Genomic DNA, 19,956 nt, shown 5'->3' with positions numbered 1-19,956 from the left:
AAATGATGAGCCAAATGTGGCTGATATGCAAGTGGGACAGCAAGCTGAAATGCCCTTGAGAAGATCATCTAGAGTGTCTAGACCGCCTGATAGGTTTGTTCCAGGAGTAGACTATGTGATGCTTACTGATTGCGGGGAGCCTTCTTGCTATAGAGAGGCTATGATGCGTGAGGATCAACGCAAGTGGGAGTATGCTATGCAATCAGAGATGAGTTCACTTATGAAGAATAAGACTTGGGACTTGGTTTCTTTGCCACATGGAAAGAAAGCATTGCCATGTAAATGGGTCTACAAAATGAAGGTCACAGGTGATGATGTGCCTAGGTACAAGGCCCGTTTGGTTGCTAAAGGGTTCAAGCAAGAGAAGGGTGTGGACTTTGATGAGATATTCTCTCCGGTTGTGAAGATGACCACACTTAGATGCATGCTTGGACTAGTGGCAGTAGAGGATATGGAGCTTATGCAAATGGATGTCAAGACAGCTTTCTTGCATGGGGATTTGCATGAGGAAATTTACATGGTGCAGCCGGAAGGCTTTGAAGAAAGGGCCAAAGAGCATTTAGTTTGCAAGCTGAAAAAGAGTCTCTGTGGTCTTAAGCAAGCACCTAGAGAATGGTATCAAAAGTTTGATGCTTTCATTCGGTCCCAGGGTTTTAGAAGGAGTGAAATTGATCACTGCCTCTACACTAAAAGGGCTAAGGATAATAGCTTGATAATCCTAGCACTATAGGTGGATGATATGCTATTGGCTAGCAAGAATACTTATGAGCTAGATGCATTAAAGGCCAAGTTGCATGAGGCCTTTGATATGAAGGATTTGGGACTTGCAGGTCATATTCTTGGTATACGCATCACGCGTGATCGGAGTAGGAAACTCCTTTGGCTTTCACAAAAAGAGTATGTTACAAAAGTATTGCAGCATTTCAATATGGAGGGGGGGAAGGCAGTGAGTACTCCATTGCCTCCATATGTGAAACTGAGTCATACAGATAGTCCCAAATCAGATGAGGAGAGGGCCATGATGGCCAAGGTTCCTTATGCATCAGCAGTTGGGAGTCTTATGTATGCTATGATAGCTACTAGACCAGACATTCCATTTGCAGAGGGAGTTGTTAGCCGGTATATGGCTAATCCAGGAAAGAGGCATTGGGAGGCAGTTAAGTGCATCATGAGGTACATGAAGGGTACCAAGGAGATGTGCATTTGCTTTGGTAAAGGAGACATGCGTGTACTTGGGTACACAGATTCAGACTATGCAGGGCATGTGGATAGTAGGAGATCCACTTCTGGTTATGTGTTCACCTTTGCAGGTGGTGCAGTGTCGTGGATGTCTCGTGCACAGAAGTGCGTTGCTTTGTCTACCACAGAGGCTGAGTATGTTGCAGCCACAGAGGGTTGCAAGGAGGCTATATGGCTTGATCGGCTAGTGGGAGATTTGGGGATTCATACAGGTGTACCAACATTGCATAGTGATTCCATGAGTGCTATTCAGCTAGCACGGAATCCGGTCTTTCATGCAAAGACCAAAAACATTGAGGTCAGGTACCATTTCATCAGGGAGGTACTTGAGGACAAGCGCATAGAGCTTGTCAAGGTTCATACAGATGATAACCCTGCAGATATGCTGACGAAGAGTCTACCTAGTCAGCGGTTTGAGTATTGTCGTGTATTGATGGGCATTGGATAGTATGCTCACTGGTTGTTCTCCCTTAAAGGCACATTGTCCTTTAAGTGGGAGGTTGTGGGGGTTAAAGGTCACTGTGCCTTAACCCCGGTTATGTACAATACTCAAACACATATATAAATGAATGAAAAAGAAGATTAGGGTGGTTCTGCACCCACCAAAACTTGTGTGGCTCTCTGTCTCCCTCTCTCTCTCTCTCTCCTTCTTCCGTTCTTGCTTCCGTTGAGAGCACTCTCAACTAAAGCTTGAGAGAATCTCCAAGAGGTGATGTATCTAGGAATGGAGGGAGAAAGAGTAGAGCAGGATGAGCAGCTACTCTAGGAGGTGTTGTAGTTAGGAATGGAGGGAGAAGAGCAGAGGGGGATGAGCAACCACTACAGGAGGTACTATAGCTAGGGATGGAGGAAGAAAGAGCAGAGGGGGATGAGCAGCTATTACTGTAGGAGGTGCTGTAGCTAGGAGTGGAGAGAGAATGAGCAGCTGCTACAAGAGGTACTGGAGAGGGAGAAACACAGTGGACCAAAGCAGGGGAGGGTAGAGAAGATGCCAAATGCATTCCCACATTTAAAAAATGGAGGGAGAATGGAGCTGGACCAAAGAAGAGGAGGGGGCAGGCCTGCAACAAGCTAAGAGGGGGGAAATTTTTGCCCACAAGGGCCCACTACCTCTTGAATGACTTGTAGGTTCGTTTGGGGGAGATACATATGGGAGAAGGGTCAAGCATGGGTTGACGGGGGGGATGGTTTGAGTGGTCCCAGGTGTAAGAAGAGTAGCCAATAGGGGCTGTTTGCAGGTCTGCCACCCTCCACGTCAACATGGCATTGCCCCACAAAAAGGAGCACTCCCATTGGGACACCTCAAATACCTCACTAATCCCTTGAAATTAGGGAGAAATTAGGAAACACTAATTGGGGGCCCTTTGGAGACCCCAATTATTCCCTAATGAGAATGGAGGGCGATGGAAAGGGAAATGAAGAGATGTATGGAAGAGCACGAAAGGGACACACACAAGGAACAGATGTACAGAAGAGGATGAAGGGAATGGAGAGGATGCGATGGAAGGGGGTACGGAAAGGGGGATGTGACGAAAGGGGCGATGGAAGGGGAGACGGAAGGGGGGACGAGATGGAAGGGGGCATGACGGGAGGGAAAGGGGCATGATGGAAGGGGCGACGGGAGGGAAGGGGGCACGACGATGGAAGGAGGGATAACATCCCCCTGCCCTTATTCCTTGGGGCAGCCACAACAGCCAGGGAATAAGGGGAGGGGGATAAACCTCCCCCTCCTCTAAGGGGAGGGGGAATACCCTGCCCTTAATGGCAGGTGGTGAAGGACATTCAAGCGACGGGTGATGGAAATTTCGGCGACAAACATTCAGGCAGGCGATGGAAATTTTGAGCGAGCGACATACATTTAGGTGACGGACGACGGGAATGAGTGAACAGGCGATGAATGGTAGGAAGTGATGGCAGGCGGGCGACGTGAGGGGAGTGATGGATGAACGAGCGATGACGACAGACGAGATGGTGATAGTGGACGAACGAATGGGTGATGACAATAATGACGGATGGGTGATCGGGCGAATGGGTGACAAATGAATGGCGATGACGACGAGCATTCGGGCAGCGCATGGACATTTGGGCGACGGATGTGAGAGGCACACGTCGGACATTCGGCGGCGGACAGTGGAGGGAGAGGAGGTGGGAAGAAGTTGTGATTGGTGAGCGAGGTAGAAGTGTCATACTATTACAAAATACAAGAAAGAAAGAGTGTCAGAAAGAAGTTGTGATTGGCAGCGCATGGACATTTGGGCGGTGGATGTGAGAGGCACCTGTCGGACATTCGGCGGCGGACAATAGAGGGAGAGGAGGTGTGAAGAAGTTGTGATTGGTGAGCGAGGTAGAAGTGTCATACTGTTACAAAATACAAGAAAGAAAGAGTGTCGAAAAGAGAGATCTTACCAGTGTACTATTATCAATAAGAGAGATCTTGGGAAAGAGAATGTCATGCATGTTTAGTGAGGAACTGATGAAAGAAAATAGGATGGAATGTTCTCCATCGACAAGAAGGGGAGCAAGAAACCATATCATTGTTGCGGGGTCAACAAAGGTGGTGCCCAAGTTGGATGGAATTTGAGATGTAGAATGGGGTTCAGGAGGTCACTGGAGCACTTCCAGGGCCAATGCAGCTTCCTACTCCTTAGCTTCTTCATCTATGGGCTCTTCATTGTAGATGTTGGGCTCATCTATAGAAATAAGAGGATCTGAAAGGGCAGGGGTAGGGTCAGAGGCCTTGAAGTCGAGGCCTCCTCTTCCATTTGTTCCTCCTAGAGAAGTAAAATAAAGGTCATTTCCCAAGATAGGGACCTATTTCCTATGTTTCCGATGACTCCACATGCTAGGAGGTCATCAGTGTCCACCTCCTAAACCCTAGGGGTGTGAGCTAGGCTTGAAAGTGATCTAAATGATTCACAAACCTCGGTTCTTGATTGAACAAGTACTTTAAATAATCAATTGGGACCCATCTTTTTGTAGACTCATCAAGTTAATATGCAAAACTTGCGATGTAGTCTTGCATGTACTTGATGGGGTCTTCAAAATCATCTCAAGCTCCCAAGTAGGTGCCTAGGACATCTATGCTCTTATCAAAGACTGGAAATAACTCCTCCTCTCTATCAATTAATGGAGTACGGGAGATGAAATCATGGAAGGCAGACCTAGCAGAATCCATGGTAGTTTGGTAGCTAGGAGAACTATGGCTATGATAGTGAACTTTGAAACTAAAGTAACTTTATAAGCTATATATACCCAAATGTTCTAAATATAAAAAATAAATAATTATAAAAATTTTGGGAAAAACTTGACATTGACATGAAAGAAAACCATTCAAAACATCAAAATTAATTGCACCACTATTAATTGAAAAATGTCAAAATTCACAATTGTTCCCCAATTCACCCCAAGCAATTCCTCAAGGGCATTCTCATGTAGGCACTTGCATGACCACATGGTTTTTGTTTTGTGCATCTGGATATTCTGAAAACAAGAAGCAAAAATGTGCAAAGGCATAAACCAAGACAACCTTACCAATTTGGGCAAAGAGTATCGGAAAGAAGTTGTGATTGGCAGCGCATGGACCTTTGGGCAGCGGATGTGAGAGGCACATGTCGGACATTCGGTGGCAGACAGTAGAGGGAGAGGAGGTGTGAAGAAGTTGTGATTGGTGAGCGAGGTAGAAGTGTCATACTGTTACAAAATACAAGAAAGAAAGAGTGTCGGAAAGAGAGATCTTACCAGTGTACTATTATCAATAAGAGAGATCTTGGAAAAGAGATTGTCATGCGTGTTTAGTTTGGAACTGATGAAAGAAAATAGGATGGAATGTTCTCCATCGACAAGAAGGGGAGCAAGAAACCATGTCATTGTTGCGGGGTCAACAAAGGTGGTGCCCAAGTTGGATGGAATTTGAGATGTAGAATGGGGTTCAGGAAGTCACTGGAGCACTTCCAGGGCCAATGCAGCTTCCTACTCCTTAGCTTCTTCATCTATGGGCTCTTCATTGTAGATGTTGGGCTCATCTACAGAAATAAGAGGATCGGAAAGGGCAGGGGTAGGGTCAGGGCTTGAAGTCGAGGCCTCCTCTTCCATTTGTTCCTCCTGGAGAAGGAAAATAAAGGTCATTTCCCAAGATAGGGACCTATTTCCTATCTTTCCGATGACTCCACATGCTAGGAGGTCATCAGTGTCCACCTCCCTAAACCCTAGGGGTGTGAGCTAGGCTCAAAAGTGATCTAAACGATTCACAAACCTCGGTTCTTGATTGAACAAGTACTTTAAATAATCAATTGGGACCCATCTTTTTGTAGACTCATCAAGTTGATATGCAAAACTTGTGATGTAGTCTTGCATGTACTTGATGGGGTCTTCAAAATCATCTCGGGCTCCCAAGTAGGTGCCTAGGACATCTATGCTGTTATCAAAGACTGGAAAGAACTCCTCCTCTCTATCAATTAATGGAGTACGGGAGATGAAATCATGGAAGGCAAACCTAGCAGAATCCATGGTAGTTTGGTAGCTAGGAGAACTATGGCTATGATAGTGAACTTTGAAACTAAAGTAACTTTATAAGCTATATATACCCAAATGTTCTAAATATAAAAAATAAAAATAATTATAAAAATTTTGGGAAAAACTTGACATTGACATGAAAGAAAACCATTCAAAACATCAAAATTAATTGCACCACTATTAATTGAAAAATGTCAAAATTCACAATTGTCCCCCAATTCACCCCAAGCAATTCCTCAAGGGCATTCTCATGTACGCACTTGCATGACCACATGGTTTTTGTTTTGTGCATCTGGATATTATGAAAACAAGAAGCAAAAATGTGCAAAGGCATAAACCAAGACAACCTTACCAATTTGGGCAAAGAGTATCGAAAAGAAGTTGTGATTGGCAGCGCATGGACATTTGGGCAGCGGATGTGAGAGGCATATGTCGGACATTCGGCGGCGGACAGTAGAGGGAGAGGAGGTGTGAAGAAGTTGTGATTGGTGAGCGAGGTAGAAGTGTCATACTATTACAAAATACAAGAAAGAAAGAGTGTCAGAAAGAGAGATCTTACCAGTGTACTATTATCAATAAGAGAGATCTTGGGAAAGAGATTGTCATGCGTATTTAGTGAGGAACTGATGAAAGAAAATAGGATGGAATGTTCTCCATCGACAAGAAGGGGAGCAAGAAACCATATCATTGTTGCGGGGTCAACAAAGGTGGTGCCCAAGTTGGATGGAATTTGAGATGTAGAATGGGGTTCAGGAGGTCACTGGAGCACTTCCAGGGCCAATGCAGCTTCCTACTCCTTAGCTTCTTCATCTATGGGCTCTTCATTGTAGATGTTGGGCTCATCTACAGAAATAAGAGGATCGGAAAGGGCAGGGGCAGGGTCAGGGCTTGAAGTCGAGGCCTCCTCTTCCATTTGTTCCTCCTGGAGAAGGAAAATAAAGGTCATTTCCCAAGATAGGGACCTATTTCCTATCTTTCTGATGACTCCACATGCTAGGAGGTCATCAATGTCCACCTCCCTAAACCCTAGGGGTGTGAGCTAGGCTCGAAAGTGATCTAAACGATTCACAAACCTCGGTTCTTGATTGAACAAGTACTTTAAATAATCAATTGGGACCCATCTTTTTGTAGACTCATCAAGTTGATATGCAAAACTTGCGATGTAGTCTTGCATGTACTTGATGGGGTCTTCAAAATCATCTCGGGCTCCCAAGTAGGTGCCTAGGACATCTATGCTCTTATCAAAGACTGGAAAGAACTCCTCCTCTCTATCAATTAATGGAGTACGGGAGATGAAATCATGGAAGGCAAACCTAGCAGAATCCATGGTAGTTTGGTAGCTAGGAGAACTATGGCTATGATAGTGAACTTTGAAACTAAAGTATCTTTATAAGCTATATATACCCAAATGTTCTAAATATAAAAAATAAAAATAATTATAAAAATTTTGGGAAAAACTTGACATTGACATGAAAGGAAACCATTCAAAACATCAAAATTAATTGCACCACTATTAATTGAAAAATGTCAAAATTCACAATTGTTCCCCAATTCACCCCAAGCAATTCCTCAAGGGCATTCTCAAGTAGGCACTTGCATGACCACATGGTTTTTGTTTTGTGCATCTGGATATTATGAAAACAAGAAGCAAAAATGTGCAAAGGCATAAACCAAGACAACCTTACCAATTTAGAGCCAAATGTAAACTTCATGGCCATGCCCACATCCTTTGCAATCTTTTCCTTGTATGATTGCATTGTTCTTATGTCCACCATGATGCAATCCATGTCTTCCAGTTGTGGTGTTGCAATGCATTGAAGATGGCCATAGCCTGATGCCGTCCTTGGAGTAATGTACTTCGCATTATACCAATAGATATTTCTCTATTTCAAAGCAGAGGACTTCTTTCCAGCATGCATTTGCCTTCCTAAATCCTCATGAATGGTAGTAAACTTACCTAAGAAGCACTTGACTGGTTCCCACTCCTCAAAGTTTGAAGGAAATACATCTACTATGCACAAATGCTATTTCAAAATACAATTTCAAATTGACTCATTACACTGGTTCTATTTCAAAATACAATTTCAAGCTGACTCAATACACTTCAAAATCTTACACAAAATGCAGACTTACAATGCAATGGTATTGTCGGTTGATTGCTTGATTGGAGGAAGGTGCATGTCCTTCCCCATGTAGATGTGTTGCACCTTTGCAAGCAATCCTTTCTTCCCAAGCTTGAACTTCATGATGCGGCCCTTCCATTCATGCAAAAGATCACCTCTTTTGCTCTTGGGAAGTTTATGTGGACCCTTCGCAGATCCTCTCATGTCTATGCAATCATTCAAGTTGTAGGTGCAAGGCACCCATTCACCCAGTGCATTTTTGCTCCTGTAGGACATAGAGTACATGTATGGTCTCCTCACCATGCTTGTACAGAGGTCACAACAGCAATAGTGGACTAGAAGATGTAACTTGGAGGGAGAAAGCAACTCCGATAGAGGGAGAGAGAGGGAGAAGGTATAGAGGGTGCAACTAAAGCTTGAGAGAAGCTCCAAGAGGTGCTGTAGCTAGGAATGGAGGGAGAAAGAGTAGAGCGGGATGAGCAGCTACTCTAGGAGGTGTTGTAGCTAGGAATGGAGGGAGAAGAGCAGAGGGGGATGAGAAGCCACTATAGGAGGTACTATAGCTAGGAATGGAGGAAGAAAGAGCAGAGGGGGATGAGTAGCTACTGCTGTAGGAGGTGCTGTAGCTAGGAGCGGAGAGAGAATGAGCAGCTGCTACAGGATGTACTAGAGAGGGAGAAACATAGTGGACCAAAGCAGGGGAGGGCAGAGAAGATGCCAAATGCATTCCCACATTTGAAAAATGGAGGGAGAATGGAGCTGGACCAAAGAACAGGAGGGGGCAGGCCTGTAACAAGCTGAGAGGGGGGAAATTTTTGCCCAAAAGGGCCCACCTCCTCTTGAATGACTTGTAGGTTCGTTTGGGGGAGGTACATATGGGAGAAGGGTCAAGCATGGGTTGAGGGGGGGGGGATGGTTTGAGTGGTCCCCGGTGTAAGAGGAGTAGCCAATGGGGGCTGTTTATAGGTCTGCCCACCCTCCACCTCAACATGGCATTGCCCCACAAAAAGGAGCACTCCCATTGGGACACCTCAAATACCTCACTAATCCCTTGAAATTAGGAAACACTAATTGGGGGCCCTTTGGAGACCCCAATTCTTCCCTAATGAGAATGGAGGGCGATGGAAAGGGAAATGAAGAGACGTATGGAAGAGGACGAAAGGGACATACACAAGGAACAGATGTACAGAAGAGGATGAAGGGAACGGAGAGGATGCGATGGAAGGGGGTACGAAAAGGGGGATGCAACGGAAGGGGCGATGGAAGGGGAGACGGAAGGGGGGGACGAGATGGAAGGGGGCATGACGGGAGGGAAAGGGGCATGATGGAAGGGGCGACGCGAGGGAAGGGGGTGTGACGATGGAAGGAGGGATAACATCCCCCTTCCCTTATTCCTTGGGGCAGCCCAAGCAGCTAAGGAATAAGGGGAGGGGGATAAACCTCCCCCTCCTCTAAGGGGAGGGGGAATACCCTACCCTTAATGGCAGGTGGTGAAGGACATTCAAGCGACGGGTGATGGAAATTTTGGGCGACAAACATTCAGGCAGGCGATGGAAATTCTGAGCGAGCGACATACATTTAGGCGACGAACGACGGGAATGAGTGAACAGGCGACGGATGGTAGGAAGCGATGGCAGGCGGGCGACGTGCGGGGAGTGATGGACGAACAAGCGATGACGACGGACGAGATGGTGATAGTGGACGAATGAATGGGTGATGACAATAATGACGGATGGGTGATCGGGCGAATGGGTGATGAATGAATGGCGATGACGACGGGCATTCGGGCAACGCATAGACATTTCGGCGGCAGATGTGAGAGGCACATGTCGGACATTCGACAGCGGACAGTGGAGGGAGAGGAGGTGGGAAGAAGTTGGGATTGGTGAGCGAGGTAGAAGTGTCATACTATTACAAAATACAAGAAAGAAAGAGTGTCGGAAAGAGAGATCTTACCAGTGTACTATTGTCAATAAGAGAGATCTTGGGAAAGAGAATGTCATGCGTGTTTAGTGAGGAACTGATGAAAGAAAATAGGATGGAATAATGTTTAGGAGAATGTCAGCTTTTTTGTTTAGGAGAATGTCCGCTCTTTTTTTTGTACTTTAAATTCAAATCCTCCTGGACTTTTTGTTTACACTTTAAATTTAAATCTCCTAGGCAAATTTTCTCCTAAAGTATTTAGAAATTAGAATCCTTCTCATTTTGATTCGCACTTTCCTCTCCTCTTCTTCTCCTAATCGGCGTTTTCCTCTCCTAATCTACTTCCCTCTTGATCGATGTCTCCTGCTCCCCTATTCAACGTCCCTCTTGATCGTCCTCGACCGAAAGAGATATAGATTTTTCTCTCTCCTCCTCTCCTCCCCTTACTCCCCACCATCGCCGTTCACTCAAAACCACCGCCTACAAAGCCGAATGCCCGTCGCCGCCATCGTTTGTCCGAATGTTCGTCGCTCGAAATTTTCATCGCCCGCCGCACGAATGTCCGTTGCCCATCTGCCATTAAGGGTAGAGGTATTCCCCTCCCCTTATTCCTCGATATCCATGGCCACCAAGGAATAAGGGAAGGGGGATGTTAATTAATTAATTAGTATGCTAATTCATTAATTAGTTAATTAATTATTAGTTAATTTAAAACTAATTTTTTAAGTTTATAAATTTTTAATTATTAGGTTGTAAGTATTATTGAATTTACATTTAAATGTTTTTAAATAATATATTTATATTTTTAATTTTTAATTCATTTTAATATAAATGTATATTTAAATTAGCTAAATATATTTAATTTATTTTAAAATATTTTTCTAAATCAAATATACATTAAATATATATGAAATGAATAAAATTTGTTTATAACTCTTGTATTGGAGGTAACCTATTAAAATGTGTATATATATACACACACACATACACATACACACACATATATATATATGTATGTATCTATATATACATATATATGTATATATGTATGTATATATATACATGTATATATGTATGTATATATAAAAGAGAGAAAAATTGAAGGATTTTTTGGATGTGTTAAGAGCAGGGAGGGCACAAGCACGATGAGAGGGATGCTAGTTGGTTCAAAAACAGAGAGGGCACGAGAAGGATCAGATGGATCCTAGTTTGGTTCAGAAACAAAGAGAACACAAGCAGGATGAGAGAGCTCCTAGTTTGTGGCTCAGAAGTAGCCTAGACAAGGAGCCCCACATCAAGGGTCTGCACCCAAATTCTTTGAGATAGAAACAGAAGTAGATGCTGCATTCAAATAGAAAAGTGAAGAAGCAACACAACCATTGCATACTAGATAAACACAAAAGATAGAAGAAGAGGAAGGACGAGGCACGGCCACGTTGGTGTAACCTATCAAAGGAAAAGAAAGACAAAAAATAGAAAAGATTAACAATACAAGGGCCACATTTTCAATGGCTACTTTCACAAAAAGACAACGTTCCTCCATTCTGAAAGTACAGATAAAAGATAAAGAGGACAAAATTCCAAAGGCTACTTTTTAAAAAAAGACAACGTTCCTCCGCTCAGAAACTTCAAGTACAAGAGAAAGAGGAGGACAGAGAAAACATAGAGGAAGAAGAGTCAGCTCAAGAGGTTAAGTAAGATCAAGACGAGCTCATGTCAATAAAGAATCTCAATCTGTGTCTTAATGAGACGATCACAAAAGATGATGTTAGATATATATGGGGACAAAAGCCCTATGCTATGAATGCTCGAGATGTGGAGTCCGCAACTATTTTTAGCAATAACAGGAATCTCGATATATCTTATGCGATGTAGATATTCAAGGCTTTGGTTAATGGCAAGAAACTCGTGGTCTCTAATGTAGTCTTACGTCCAATCATTTTCTATCCAAATATAGGTAGCCATGACAATGGAATTATGTTTGAAGGACCTACCTATCCAAATATAGGTAGCCATGACAATGGAATTATGTTTGAAGGACCTACCCATTTTGAGGAGACTTTCAACAAATTATTCACACCAAGCCTTCGACAAATCCCACATGAATGGTGAAGAGGTGAATTCTGAGAGATTTTTGAAAGAGGCAAAGAGAAATTTATTGATGCATTGTAAATTTGAGCCGATTGATAGTCAACATTATACATATGTTTGTAATGAATTTGCTAGACAAGCAAGAGACTCCAAAAGACTCACTGCAGAGAAAATTTCAAAGGTTCTTCCCTTAAATTTTTGTATGGCCATAATATGTATTTGTAAGCATCCAACAAAATTTGATTGAGTCTGAAAGTGTGAATCATGATATTTTTGCAAAATGTAAGATAACCTCGACATCAGAAATCCTAATGAAAGCGAGGTGTTTATGGACAACACTTGGTTCTCCAGCAACACATTTGAAAAGAACTACCACAAAAGTAGATGCAGACACATTAGTCAATTTTTATACATGTTTAAGTGTAGTTGTACCAAGGGGAAGTCAAGAACAGGAAGAATCTCTCACAAGCTTCAAGATAACAAGAGATAGATACGCAAACTACACAAGTATAATTTTTTTGACATGATGAGGTGTTTGAGTAAATTGTGGCAGTTTGTCGTGCATATGAGAAGGGTGAGGTTACTTTCAAAGGTCCTTTCTTACTATGACATTCTTCTTGATTCTTCATCCACTTATGTGCCCATGCCTTTTACTTAGTTGTGTATGCATCCAAGACAAAGGACCTTCATGAGAGCATACGAGAATCATGAAGGTGTGTATGCATCTAAGACAAGCAAGAGAGAATGTGGATTGAAGATCCAATGCCTCAAATTATTCCTCTTATGCATGCAGAGTCCATATCTTGACCACTCCCTACAACATAACATAAGGGGGACTTCCAAGAATCCACAGGTCCTGTCATCATTCAAGTGCACTCCAAAAACTACGAATGTCCAACAAAAAGTGGAAGTCTTTTGATTACTATGTTGGAATACTTGCAACTGCCTAATTGGGAGGTCACCTTATTACAGATGGGATATCTTTTTGAAGATCTTCTGAGAAAAGGATATTCCACTAATATTATTGAAAGAAAGGCTTGCTTGGAACACTTTCACTTGCAAGCTCATCTAACTGTTCTCTACTATGAGAAAGAGGTGGAACATAAGAGGATTGGAGATGATGACATGGAAGATCTTGATGGCTCTCAGGATAAAGACAAAGGTGATGCACAGACGATTGTATATGATGACATGGATGATCTTCTTGGCTCACAAGATTATGCAAAGAAATCACATACATATATCCTGGTATGACCCTTTACTTTTCTTTAACAAGCATTAGATTAAACTATAACCTATCAATCTCACAAGCTTTTGTATTTTTTATAGATGGCAGAGGGGAAGGAAGAAGAAATGATTTCACATGGATCTGAAGTTCGAAAGGCCACAGTATTTCCTTCAAGTCTAATTGATAATATGGTGATTGCTGGAAAAATTAAAAGTGAAATATTTAAGACAATAAAAGGATCACCGAAAGACTTTCCTAACATAAAGAGTTAACTACTTCGCTTATATGGGAACTCAGAGCATATGATGATGGCACGGCTCACGTTGAAGAATTCTAAAGATTAGCCTAAGCTACAAGAACTAGGAAGCAACTTTGATGTTCAGGTTCTCATTGGACAACAACCTCAATATCTATCATTTGGTGAAGAAGAGATTCAAATCCTAAGATACACTACTACACATAGGTCCTATTCCGATGCTTAAGCACCGACGTTTAGCATATGCGGGGTGCTAATCATCGGTAATAAAAGTGGGATTAGTTAAGTTTCACTATATATTGACTTTAGACAAGTGTCTCTATATAGGACCTTTAAAGGGAGTCACTATATAGCAACACTTACTAGACTTGTGAATGGTCATTATATAGTGACATTGAGACAGTTTCCAATAGCGATGTCTTTCAGAGAGTGTTTTTTCCCATACCGACCTTTAAAGATAGTTTTTCCCAATGATATTTTTTTTTTCTTTTGATACATGTTTGATCCTTTGAGAGAATAAAAGTACAAGAGCATGTACATCAAGTATGAAGCTCATATATTCATGTCCAAGTTTGAGATGAAAAAAATCAATGAAGAGCATTTACATCAACGACTTCACCAAGTCTAACATGCCAAACAAGTCTATCTCTAACTCTATAGTGAGTTGATCTCCTATATCATCATGGTACTCTAGCATCGTATGGTCACCTAAGACTTGATCATCTTCTTCAATAAAGTGTGGTGATTCTTAATGATCATCATCTTCTTCCTCAATATCTTGATCTCCATCTTTCTCTTGTATGATGTCATTATATGCATCTTCCTCTTGGCTCATATTGTGATCTTCATCTTCTTCGCTAGATCCATCTAGATCAATTGGATCTGGCATTGGTAGTGGCATCTTCATATCCACATCTCTGTCTTCAAAAATTTACTTACTTCATGGTGCAACTTGGATCACATACCACCATCCAATCCGGATGAAAAACCACCTATTTTGAAGATGGGTGCCAAATGCCATCAATTATATATATGAAATTATGCTTAAGTACTATTAGCCAGAAAAGAAATCAAGACAAGAGGCTAGAGGATAGGTATCGCGATGCTCAAGGGACATAGAGGAATAGGGAACGTGAGGGGAGGAGCATTAACATGGGTGGGGAAAAGGGATTAAGAGGGGAGGGAAAGAAGAGGGAGACTATGGAACAAGGGGAGAGGGAGAGGGGAAAGAGGAGTATGTACATGGGTGGAGGAGAAATGTAGAGATGGAGACATCAAGGGAAGAGGGTCATGCTTTATTTGAAAGTAAGAATGAGCGTGTCTCATCAAGGAATAGCCCCCCTCCTTTTATAGCCAAGAGAGAGGGTCTCTCCTAATAAATGCATCCTCCCACATGCATGGTGTGTGGAAGAGTCTCCCATGTGGGCTAGGTGGTTGCGCACTCTCACTTGTGTGCGATAATGCTTGGCCAGATTTTTCCACATATATCAACTCCCATATCCAAGTCTATGATACTCCCTTGGTCTCTTCCCAATTTTATAATACGTTCAAACATCTAGGAGGATAAGTGGAGGGTTGGCACAAGGAATCTTGCCACCTCATCCTACTTTCCCCATTATTTAACTTGCACTCTTGGACCTTCTATACCTCCCCCACATGGGCCTATCCTATATGGAGGGAATAACCCAATATAATATCCATCTCCACCTATTTTATATTACTTCTCCCATGGACTTTGGGCCATATCTCACTAAATGCAGGCATGGGACTGCCTAGGTGGAGGGGTGGCACATGGAGGAGCCATGCCACCTTAACATTTTATAATATTACTACCATGGGTTATGTACAACACACCTTATGGGTCCTCTTACATGGAAGGGTGGCACATGGTCATGCCCTGCCACTTCAACCCTGGGCCTTATGCACTCCATATTTTATTATACTATTGCCACACATACAAGCACACACTCATATTTATGCCTTTTTACTTTGGTCAAATTTATCCATAACAGTCCCCCCCCCAGGCGGGGAATGCACAGCATTTCCATGCCCGGGACCATCACGCACAAAGAAGGGCTTGAGATAACGCTTGTTGATCACCTTCTTGCCATATGGCTCATGTAGCTCCTAAACTTGTACAGACCATTGCTACATTCCTTGATGCCTTTTTATGGACCGGCCCACAGTGGCAGAAACTTCTTATCGATTTGGTGGTCCAATCTGTTATCAAAGCATAGCACAACATCCCCCTCAGCAAAGTGTCTTTCCCATCCCTTGTGAATCTTAGCATCCAAGCGGGCCTTTTATCGATTCTTTTGGATCTTTGTTTAGTGTAGTGCAAGGCATCGGGTTTCATCTAACTTCTCAAGTTGTATCAATTCGGACTCTACATATTCATCTTCTGTCATCCTCTATTCTTGTGCCAATCTCACCACCCTCCTCATCCTGTCTCAAGATTTCATGTAAATATAAGATCTTGTCTCAAGGTTTCATGTCATAATGGTATGCAATATTAATCATGAACTCAAATAGCATTGACTTACCGATGATCCATCACCATGTCCAACACCAATGGTGGGTACTTGTTCGGGCTCCTCTCCATACATCTGCAAGTGGCACATGACAATACGATGTTGATTTCATACTTCTCACTTGCAATGAGTGCAATGACAATACAACCTCTCCGTAAGCCACTCTATGCTCCCAGGCATTGGCGCATCATCTGACAAGCTTCCACTCGTCCCTTCCATCTACACACCTCCAAAATCACACAACGAGCTGCAAGGAAATCTATTAAGATCCAAAAAATAGCCACCCATGAGCTCCTTTCCTCTCTTCTAACAATAAGTGTCCTAAACCATCACTATATAGTGACGCTTTGTCCTATTCCCTCACTATATAGCGATGCTTTTAGGATATAAATGTCGCTAATAGCGACTAACCAATGTATAGTGATGTTGGGTGGCTAAAAACTGAAACCTCGTGCGACACCGTCTTTCACATCTCTATTGCGAAAAAAGCAAAAATCTCTCCTCCTACCTTATATTCGATGACCTCATTAATTTTTTATTTTGTATTTTTTAAACTCCTTAAATTCCCTTAAGAACCAAAAAACCTATTTTCCTCCATTTCGCCATCTTTTTCCAAATTCCCTTAAGTTTTCTTGTACTTTTTATTTTATTCCGTTTTTATTCTTATTTTCTCCCTTTTTTTGTTATCCAAATTTTCCCTACTCTGTATTGCTCCAATAGATCGATAAGCTTCATCCTCGAGCCCAGTCTAAGAGTTTCCATCATTTGCAGCCAATGGTGGATGCAAAGGCCAATTGCCATGGAAGCAAGAGCAAGGGATGCAATGGCTTCAAGCTCCATTTGTGACCTCGATTGATGGTGAAAGAAGACTCTACTTTCTAGACGTTCATGGGCGCAATTCTACTATGGCGAAGGAAGTCCTCACAGCTCATGGGCCCAATTAGTGTTTGCAAGCTATGAAGATGCACAAGGAAAGTTTGTGGGAAGACATACAATGAAAGCTATATGAGGTCTGTGGCATGGAGTGGAGGTCTATTGTTTGCAGATTGCACGTGTAGGAGATCAGGAATTTCCTGGAGCCAATCGGTGGCAAGTGAGCGATGGGGCGGGTGAGGGATGGCCGGGTCATGGGGACTCAGCTGGCATCCAGTGGCCTCCAGGAGACATTATCACCACTCCACGATCATGATCTGGGATCCTCAGGTCCATGGGGTCATGGGGATAATCTCTAATAACACAGCCCCCCTTGCTCTCTCTCTCTCTCTCTCTCTCTCTCTTAGGGTGGAGCGGCTACTAGTTCTCATGTTATCACAGATGATCCATGGTAAGCCATCCGTTCCTCACCAGATCATTCCGGCGGAGTTTGGGTCACCCCCATTATAGCTAGATGCTACATTTCAGGTCATCACGTATCTATACCAAGTGAGGGAGTATGGGGATTACACCTCTGGGTGTAGCAGGATACCATGGCTAGCACTGTCCTCTCTTATGGCACTTACAGCAGGGGGTGACCAGAGGTGCTGGTATGCATGCACAGAGAGATGGTTTGAGGGGCTAGGGCTCCACATGAACAGACTACCTCCATTCCAATATAGCATGGATGCTCCGTTCTCTCCCCTCCTATCACATGAGGTCAACCAAGTTATCCGTGAGGATCTACTATAGCTACACACATTCTGGACTTGGTTGCACTGGAGTGATCTAGTAAAGTTGGGCTTCTACAGAGATCACTTATTACATATCACAGTGGAGGGTTTCATTGATCCACCAAGATACACACAGATTCACCTACCCCACTCACTGAGGATCTCTCTTGGGCAGTTTCGAGTCTCTTCACATAGACGTCGTATCCATTAGGGGAGAATTGGGGTCTCCAAAGGGCCCCCAATTAGTGTTTCCTAATTTCAAGGGATTAGTGAGGTATTTGAGGTGTACCAATGGGAGTGATCCTTTTTGTGGGGCAATGCCATGTTGAGGTGGAGGGTGGGTAGACCTGCAAACAACCCCTATTGGCTACTCCTCTTACACCGGGGACCACCCAAACCATCCCCCCCCCCTCAACCCATGCTTGACCCTTCTCCCATATGCACCTCCCCCAAACAAACCTACAAGTCATTCAAGAGGCGGTGGTCTCTTCTGGGAAAATTTTTCCCCCCTCTCAGCTTGTTACAGGCCTGCCCCCTCCTCTTGTCTAATCCAACTCCATTCTCCCTCCATTTTTTAATGTGGGAACTCATTTGGCATCTTCTCTTCCCCTCTTGCTCTCTGGTCCACTGTGTTTCTCCCCCTCCAGCACCTCCTGTAGCAGTTGCTCATTCTCTCTCCATTCCTAGCTATAGCACCTCCTATAGTAGCAGCTGCTCATCCCCCTCTGCTCTTTCTTCCTCCATTCCTAGCTACAGTACCTCCTGTAGTGGCTACTCATCCCCCTCTGCTTTTTCTCCCTCCATTCCTAGCTAAGCAGCTGCTCATCCCCCTCTACTATTTCTCACTCCATTCCTAGCTACAGCACCTCTTGGAGCTTCTCTCAACCTTTAGTTGCACCCTCTATACCTTCTCCCTCTCTCTCCCTCTATCGGAGCTGCTCTCTCCCTCCAAGCTGCACTTTCTAGTCCACTATTGCTATTGTGGCCTCTGTACAAGCATGGTGAGAAGACCATACATGTACTCTATGTCCCACAGGAGCAAAAATGCACTAGGTGAATGGCTGCCTTGCACCTACAGCTTGAATGATTGGATAGTCATGAGAGGATTTACCAAGGGTCCACATAAGCTTCCCAAGAGCAAAAGAGGTGATCTTTTCCATGAATGGAAGGGCCGCATCATGAAGTTCAAGCTTGGGAAGAAAGGATTGCTTACAAAGGTGCAACACATCTACATGGGGAAGGACATGCACCTTCCTCCATCAAGCAATCAATTGACAATACCATCGCATTGTCAATCTGCATTTTGTGTAAGATTTTGAAGTGTAATGACTCAACTTGAAATTGTATTTAGAAATAGAACCAGTGTAATGAGTCAGTTTGAAATTGTATTTTGAAATAGCACTTGTGCATAGTAGATGTATTTCCTTCAGACTTTGAGGAGTGGAGTGCTTCTTAGGTAAGTTTACTACCATTCATGAGGATTTAGGAAGGCAAATGCATGCTGAAGAGAAGTCCTCTGCTTTGAAACAGAGAAATATCTATTGGTATAATGCCAAGTACATTACTCCAAGGATGGCATCAGGCTATGGCCATCTTCAATGCATTGCAACACCACAACTTGAAGACATGGATTGCAGCATGGTGGACACAAGAACAATGCAATCATACAAGGAAAAGATTGCAAACGATGTGGGCATGACCATGAAGTTTACATTTGGCTCTAAATGGGTAAGGTTGTCTTAGTTTATGCCTCTGCACATTTTTGCTTCTTGTTTTCATAATATCTAGATGCATAGAACAAAAACCATGTGGTCATGCAAGTGCCTACATGAGAATTCCCTTGACGAATTGCTTGGGGTGAATTGGGGAAGCACATCAGGGGAACAAAAGGGTGATCTATTTCAATGCCATGTATGTAAGGACAATGTGGTTGTCAAGTACCACATCTCCCGCCAAATGTTATATTTTGCTTTCCAATATAGGCGCTCGAAGAAAACAGGTGGCAATTGGCTCCCCCTTGACTCTAACGATGATGATAATACAGGGGTAAGTTTATGTATTGGTTCTCATTTAGGAGATGTCAAGAATGTGACTGTCACATCACAGTGGACTCTTAGGGACATGCAGGAACACCTATTGGTCATGGAGGATGGCATGTTTGAGTCCTTTCACTTTACCTTAAATGGTGAAAAGGTAGGAAAGCATGCAGAGAAGCTCGTGCATAGTGCCGCTTTTATCCCTCTTGCAATATTGAAGATTGTTTAGAAAATGTGGGGTGGAACAATTGTGGATTTTGACATTTTCCAATTAATAGTGGTGCAATTAATTTTGATGTTTTGAATGGTTTTGTTTCATGTCAATGTCAAGTTTTTCCCAAAATTTTATAATTATTTTTATTTTTTATATT

This window comes from Dipteris shenzhenensis, chromosome 2 (assembly GCF_047967505.1).
Source record: "Dipteris shenzhenensis isolate YYH24624 ecotype China chromosome 2, Dip_SZ_1.0, whole genome shotgun sequence".
Classification (NCBI taxonomy): Eukaryota; Viridiplantae; Streptophyta; class Polypodiopsida; order Gleicheniales; family Dipteridaceae; genus Dipteris; species Dipteris shenzhenensis.
Note: the sequence above shows the minus strand (reverse complement) of the source record.